Source organism: Manihot esculenta, chromosome 7 (genome assembly GCF_001659605.2).
Source record: "Manihot esculenta cultivar AM560-2 chromosome 7, M.esculenta_v8, whole genome shotgun sequence".
Lineage (NCBI taxonomy): Eukaryota > Viridiplantae > Streptophyta > Magnoliopsida > Malpighiales > Euphorbiaceae > Manihot > Manihot esculenta.
Window position 1 is genome coordinate 10,224,667 of NC_035167.2, and position 8,467 is coordinate 10,233,133.

At 24.7% G+C, this 8,467-nt stretch overlaps 1 pseudogene; it reads right to left on the minus strand.

Moving 5' to 3' along the window:
• Window positions 1-3,056: 3,056 nt before the first annotated feature.
• LOC110618948 lies at window positions 3,057-8,450 on the minus strand (annotated as a pseudogene).
• Between the last annotated feature and the right edge of the window lie 17 nt (window positions 8,451-8,467).

The following is an 8,467-nucleotide window of genomic DNA, read 5'->3' on the forward strand; positions in this document are numbered from 1 at the left end:
TACAACAACTAGGTAGCCTTGCATATTGCTACGAACACTATTTTCCATGAGCGAATGAAAGCATCTAGAAATTAATTGCTATGTGGTTAGTTATCAATTATGAAAGGGCTTCATTTTCATTTTGAAGGTCTCTTCTTGCTTTCAAGTGGCAGATTTGTTCACCAAACACCTGGAAACGACTACATTTCCCTCTCTTTTGTTTAAGATGAGATTATGCACAGTTAAGGCAAATCCATCTTGAGGGGTTGTATAAATAACTTAATAAATAAAATAATATTGTATAAAAAAGCTTAGAAAAGTTGTGAATAGAAGAAATAGACGAGAAGCTGTCGAAAGACACCATTGAAACAATGCATTTTTAAAATGCGTAGAATCTTTTTTGGTTATACTAAGCTATAAATTAGTTACATCAAATTTTAGTTTTCTTGCTTCTCTTTACTTGTGTATATAAAGCAACATTCAACCATTAGTAATATGAGATTCTCTGATTTTTTCCGATTTACAAATTTACATTTTATAATTTCTCAACACAAATCTATAGTAGTTATTATAGTAAAACCTTATATAATAGGAAAAATCTTCTCCAGGAATAACACATGCCACTGCTAACTTTTTATATTTAATTAACATTACTTTCTCTCATTTTACTAGGAAGAAACTCTTAGGTTTTCTTTCCTACTTTTCTTTTCTTACTTTTTTCTTATTCTTTTTTCTTTTTTTTTTCTCCTTTTCCTTTTGTCCTTCTTTCATTTTTTTGGCATGTCTTAATACAACTATTTATGACAAATTGCAACTTTTCTTTCCTTGCTCAATCTAAAATTTTCTAGCTAAGACATGCTCTGATCTATTATGCTTTATCTCATCTTGCCCTATCTAAATTTAATTATATAGGTGTCCTACTAGCAGAGGACGTGCCTATCACTACAAGATTTTTTTGGATTAGTAACGAATTTTTTCGTTACTAACCTATTTAGTAATGGATTTACATTCGTTACTATGAACCTCATTGCTAATGCAATAGTAATCGACTAGCAATCCATTACTAATGTTCTAACAGATTTAGTAATGAATTTGTAATAAAATTTAGTAACGGATTCAAAATCCGTTACTAATTTAATAAAAATTTAATATATATATATAATTTATCTGTTACTAATCCGTTACTAATTTGATAAAATAAAAAATAAAAAATATATTAAATCTATATTCCGTTATTAAATTTGTTGTTAATTTTTAAAAAATATTTTAAAAAAATTATATTAATTTATTTCATTATATTTTATATTAAATATTAATTTAATTATGGTAAACTATTAATTTTTTTATTGTATTTTACATTAAATATTAACTTTAATATTTTAAATTTATTAATTTTATGAGAAAAATATTATAAAATTACATGAGAAAAATTTTAAAAAATTAAAAAAAGTGAGAGAATGGAAAAAAAAATGAGATACAAAAGAGAAAATAAGAAAAGAAAGAAAATAGAAGAAAATAATGATAAAAATGAAGAGAAAATATGGAAAAAGGGGAAATTAAAGAAAATGAGAAAAATAGAGAAAAAAGAAACGAAAATGAGAGAAAGATGAAGAAGAAATGAAAAAAAATAAAAGAGAAAATGAAGATATAGAAAAGAATGAAAAAAAATCAGAGTATATATATGAGAGAAAAGAAAGCAAATGAATGAATAATGAAAGAAAAAGGAAGAGAAAATGATAGAAAGTGGAAGAGAAAATAGAAGAAAATGAAAGAAAAAAATATGGGAGAAAATAAAGAAAATGAAATAAAAATTAAGAGATAAAAGGAAGATTAGTAATGAAAGAAAATTGAAGGAAATGAAAGAAAATGGAAGAAAATGAAAGAAAATAGAGTCAATAATGAGAGAAGAAAATAAGATAAAAGAGAAAAATGAAGGAATAAGTAGAGAATTGGAGAAAGAAAATGAATGAAATAAAAGGAGATAAAATGTGTGAGTATATAAATATGCGAATTAGTAATGGATTTAGTAACGGATTGAATCCGTTATTAAATTTCAAAAAAAACACATGCGAATTAAAATAAAAAGATGGTGTTATTCTCCAAATTTAGTGACGGATTTCTAAATCCGTTACTAATTTTTAGATTAGTAAAAAATTCAGTAATAAGTTTTTTCCGTTACTAAATTAGAAAGAAAAAAGACGGGATTTTAAAATAATAGTGTGGTATTTTATTCTATAAAATTTATTAATGGATTATGGAATCCGTTACTAATTTTCGAATTAGTAATGAATTTATTAACAGATTATATTTATTTCTAATTTAAAAAGGAAATATGGGATTTCAAAAAATAGTAACAGATTAAATCTGTTACTAAATCTGTTACAAATAATGTAATAGATTACATTCCGTTATTAAATCTGTTACTACTTTATTCATTTAATTTATTTATTTAGTAACTGATTTAGTAACAAATTTATTAACGGATTGAGATTCGTTAATAATTTTTAGCTAATTTAGTAATGAATTTGTAACGGATTTTAAAATCTGTTATTAAATTTATAAATAATTTTATTAAGTAACCGATTTAGTAACAGATTTGTTAATTCGTTACTAAATAATAAAAATTAATAACGAAATACAAAATCCGTTACTAATCCATTACAAATTTGTAATGGATTTAAATACGTTACTAATATGTTACTACTCCGATAGATTTTTGTAGTGTAGTAAGAGTCATCAAGATGACCCTCTTACTTGATATAGCAATTACTTCCATACAAAAAGGATATGCTTAGAATAATATACAAAAACCTTATAGACTTTTATAGCCTTTATTCACCTTTAATAACGAGAAGAATTATGGCATTGAAATTTTGAACTTTTTCAACCACTACCTGGTCAGTATATTTTTCACCATATGACCTCAAATGATTCACTATTGTAACGACCCTGGACAAAAAAAAAACTTGCATTGTCTCATCATCCTTCATTGTCAAATTCTCAAATTCACGGCGTAGTGATTGAAGTTTGACCGTGACAGATTTGTTTGTGTCTTAGTATTCTATCTGCAGTATCTCCTATGCCTCTTTGGAAGTGCTAGCTGCTGCAATTCGTGAGAATATTGCCTCATGAACAGCTTGTTGAATGCTGAATAAGGCCTTGTTATCTTTTTGCTTGTTCTCTTTCAGCCTTGCTTCACCAGTAGGATCTGCAACACCTTTTTCAACTAATTCCCATATGTCTTGGGACTTAAAGAGTGTCTTCATTTTGATGCTCCAAAACTCATACTTCTCTCCATTGAAGATAGGTATGTGTGGCTGCGTGGAAGAGAAAATATCATTCACAACCATGACCCAATTTCCTATTGTGTTTCACTCCTTTACGTGTGTCTCTCTCTCTATTTTTACTCACATTAGCCCGGTCAAGAACCGTGCATACTCTGATACCACAATGTTGGGCAAAAATAGAAACTTGATAACTGCAACTCTATCAAGTTAAACAATAAGAATAAAAAGATTAAGAGAGTAACAAATAATGAAAGAAGATGAAAGAAGCACTCTTATTGGATGATTAAATCAAGTGAATTGTTGGCTTATATATAGCCATAACAGTAATAGAAACTAAAGAAAAATATGGCACTGTTAGTAACGTGCCGTGACTCAACAAACAATGAGAGAAAATATGGGTATTATTAACAACTATCTAACAAAGTATAAGCCGTAAAAAAATATCTAATTTTCAATCAATTTCTAACAAAATAATCAGTTAATCAAATTAAATTGAACCAAATATTAATTTCAGTTTGATGTAATTCAATTCAGTTATTAATTCGATTCAATTCAATTTATAAAAATTAAAAATTTTAATTTTTAATTTTTTTCAATTTGATTTAATTGCTCAGCCCTAACACCTATCAGTTATTGGTCGATGAAAACCGTTACTAGCATTTCATAAGAGTTATATCAGTTATATCACTTGAGAATTAAAATTTTAATTTTAATGATTTTTTAAAAAATTATTCTCTCATTGCTTTATTATAAAAATAATAAATTATAGTATTACGGGAAGTGCTTCGCGTTATTTTTATTCATCGTAATATTATTTATTTTTTATTAATAATATTTAATATTTTATTATTATAATAAATTATTATTAATTATTTTTATATGAAAAAAAAGTTTAGGGTAATAATATAATATAATATAATGATTAAGAAAATTAATACTAAATATTAATAAAATAAAATCTTAGTACTTTTAAAATTCTTTTAGCCATCGCTAGCGATTTGACTAAATAAGATCATCCGATTACTGTAGAGCCTATCACTGAAATACTCTTAGAGGGAATACTGGAGCAAAAAAGATTTTTCATGAGATAGAAAATGAAAACTATACACCCACACAAGGTTTGTGATAAGGCTAAACGGAGCTAAAAAGATTTTTCATAATATGGAAAATAAAAACTATTCACTCCACACGATATTTGTGAATAATTGATTGTTTGATAATAAATAAGAAATATCCGTCTTTCTGCTAAATAGGGCGAGATGTGTTAAACTCATAATTTATATAATCGGTGTGAAATTTCAATTAATTATCTAAATTTTTTAAATTTAAATATTAAATCTTATTTTATAAAAAAATAATTATTTATAAGAATGCGTTTAGCATTTGATAAGATAAAAATAAAATGTGGAAAAACATAAAATAATTCTTTCAAAATTCTTCTGCCTAAAAAACTTTTATTTTTTATTTATTTTTTGTTATACTTTACGTAAAATATCACTTAAATTTTTAATAAAATATTTAATTATTAATAGAATCTAATGATTAAGAATATCAACAAAATAAAATCCTAATACTATTACAACTATTAAACAATTCGATAATTATAATATCAACTATTATTAAAATTATTTTTAAATTTAAAGTCAATGATAAATAAATAAATTAGGGAGATAATAGATTATAATAAAAAATATTTGAATTTATTGATAATAATAATTCAATTAAATTAATATTAAAATTATTATTTTATTTTTAAATATAATATATCATAAAAAATTTTGATTCTTAATATAAACTACTTACTTTTATGTTTTACATACAAATTCTTTTATTTTTAAAAAAAATATATAATTTAACTTACAATAAAAATTTAATAAATAAAATTTAATATTAAAAAACATCTTTTATAAATAAAATTTAATCAAGAACTTCTTCAATTAATTTAAATTTAAATAGATTAAAAATATAATTAAAAAATTTAAATTATAACAAATTGTAATTATTTTTTCTTCAAAAAAAATTGTAATTATTTTTTTTAAAATAGTTTAACTTATGATAAAATTTTAATACAAATAATTTAAATATTAAGAGAATTTTTAATGATAAAATTTAATTTAACTTTAAAAGAGATTTCTTTAATTAATATAAATTTAAATAGAATACTATATAATTAAATAATTAAATTAAAAATTTTAAAAATAATAAATTTATAATTAATAAAATATACTAGAAGTAATTTAGAAAATCCTAATATTTATTCCTCTTTTTACTTTTATATATAATATAAATTAATTATAACTTTCTGAATTAAAATTTTATATTAATAAATTATTTAAAATTACAGAATATAATAGATAAATTAAAAATACTATAACTAATAATTTAGTAGCTATAATATTTATTATTATAAGATAAAAAATTATATATATGTATGAAAATAATTATATTTTTAATTATTATATATATTTTATAATAAATTAATACATTTATAATTATTATTTAATATAATAAATTGATATATACACTTAATAATTAATTTACATACTAATTATAACAATTATATATAAATTATCAAACACGATAAAATCAAATATCAGTACCAAATATCACTATATATTAGCTATTAACAATAATTACTAAAGGTATTTAACAATTAAAAAAAATTCTTCCATACTTATTATTAATATTAAATTAAATTAAATTCTTACAGAATTTTTAATTCTAAAGAAATTATATATATATATACTTTTAAATATAATAAATTATGAGAAAAATTACTTTTTAGCTTCTGAAATTTAACGTAATTAACACTTCTGTCTCTCTATTTTGGCGACCCAATATTTAAGTCCCTCACTTTCTCTTCCGTCCAAATTAATAGTACTTTCATCCAAAATAGTCGTTTGGTCAAAAAGTCAAAGGTGGGAGGTGAAAATTTTTTTCAAAAATGCTTTTCATGAACTTGTACAATTCCCCTCAACGTGAAATCTCTCCATCTTTCTTCTTTTTTATATTTTCTCTATTTCCTTTTGTCCATTGTTGATTCTCCTTTTTTTTTTTTCTTTTTTCCATCTTTTTTCTCCCTCATATCTTTCTCTATTTCTTATTAGCATTGTTGATTTTCTTTTTTTTTTTTACTTTTTCTTTTTTCTTCCCCCTCGTCTCTTCTTTATTTCCTTTTGGCCATTGTTGTGAATCATCACTAGAGAAGGAATATATGCTGAAATGAAGTTAAGAAAAGTAAGTCCTACAACCAAATTCTTTAGTGAAGCATGTTAATAGCTAGAAACTATATCCAGTTTAAATCAATTAACCAACACCATTAAAGAAGGTCTAAACATAATCATTTTTGCTCAGAAATTTCCTAAAAATTATAAAGTGGATTAAAAGATTCCAAAAAAAAAGATTCCGAGAAAATGAATGTTTACTACAACATTGAAGGAATATCTATTGAAATTGCCCCATTTCTCCAAGTCATAAACAGTAAAATGTTTGCAATAAGCAAACAGTAGAAGCCCATCATCAACTTCTCTCAATATCCTTCTCTCTCCAAATCCACCACCACTTCCCCGATCAACACCACCACCACCAATCTTTCAGTCCCCCATTGAAAACTCTTGACATACTCAATAGCATAAGCAAAAGCCACTATAGGATCCTCCCCAGGAGTTTCTTGGCCTCTCCCCCATCTGAAGTCCCTAAAAACATTAATATTAGGAGCCCAAACCATCAACCCTGCTTGCCTAATATTATACATTGCCCTAGCCTCAATAGCAACAGCTAATCCAATCAAGAACCAAAGCGTCCTATTAAAAGCAGCAACTGATACAATAACTTGAAGGAAATCTGTAGCTGAAGAAACAGGTCCACTTTCAAAAGAGACACCAGGACCATTAGTGGCAATTCCATGGAGAGACTCAGACCACCATTCATAAGGTGAGATTCCAAGACTTGGGATCCCTAAAGCATTATTTGAGAGTTGTAAGTTCTTTTCTTGGAGGGTCAATAGAGAGATGAAAGAGTGAGCTCTTACAGAAACAAGAGAGATTTGTTGTAAAAGGGGTAAGAGTTACGGTGAGGAGGCTGACATGGGAACTGAGGGATCAGTGATTTGGAGAAATAGTATGAGGAAGAAGAAGAAGAATCTACAGTGAAGAGGTATTGTATTTGAGTTTTATGATTTTGAAATAGCGGAATTTTCAGTGAGGGTTAGTTTTATCAATTCACGTGTTTCAAATGACTATTTTGGACAGAATGACTATGAATTTAGACGGAAGAAAAAATGAGAGACTTAAGTATTGGGTTACTAAAATAGAAGGACATAAGTATTAATTACGTTAAATCTCAGATACTAAAAAATAATTATTTCTAAATTATAATTAACTAATTAAATTAATTAAATTATATATTTTGAAGTTTTTAATAACTAACTACTACGTGCTAATTAATAATAGCACATGGTTATTTTATATTATTAATAAGTATTTCATAAATATATAATAAATAATAATAATAATAATAATAATAATAATAATAAGTACACATATAATTACAATTGATTCTATTGATTATTTCATATATAAAGTTTATACATCTCTAAGACGTGGTAGGATTAAGAAATAATACTTAAAAAAAGTTAAGTACAGCATCTTATAGATGCGATGCTTGAAAAAAAATACAAAAAAAATTAATACATTGCTGCAAACTCATAGCTAGGGGTGAGCAGTATTCGGTTCAAACCGAAAAAATTGACCGAACCGAATCGATTTGAAAATTTAGTTTGATTTTTTATAAATTTCAGTTCGGTTCGATTTTTAATTTCAGAAATTTCGGTTATTTCAGTTCGGTTTGGTTTTGATTAGAAAAAACCGAAAAAATTGAACCGAACCAATTAGTAATAATAATATATTTTTTCAATAATATAGAGAAATTAAATCATATTAAAATTAAAATATTTTAATTAAATTTTAAAATACTAAAAATAAAGTGTAAAAAATAAAAAATTATTAAAAATCGAAACCGATCAAATCGAACCGAATCAAACTGAATCAGACCGGTTCGGTTCAATTTGGTTTCTGATCAAAATCGATTCGGTTCGATTTTCATAAACACTAAAATTTCAATTTTTAGTTTATTCAGTTCGATTCAGTTTTAAACCGAACCGACCGAATGCTCACCCCTACTCATAGCTGCGATAATATATT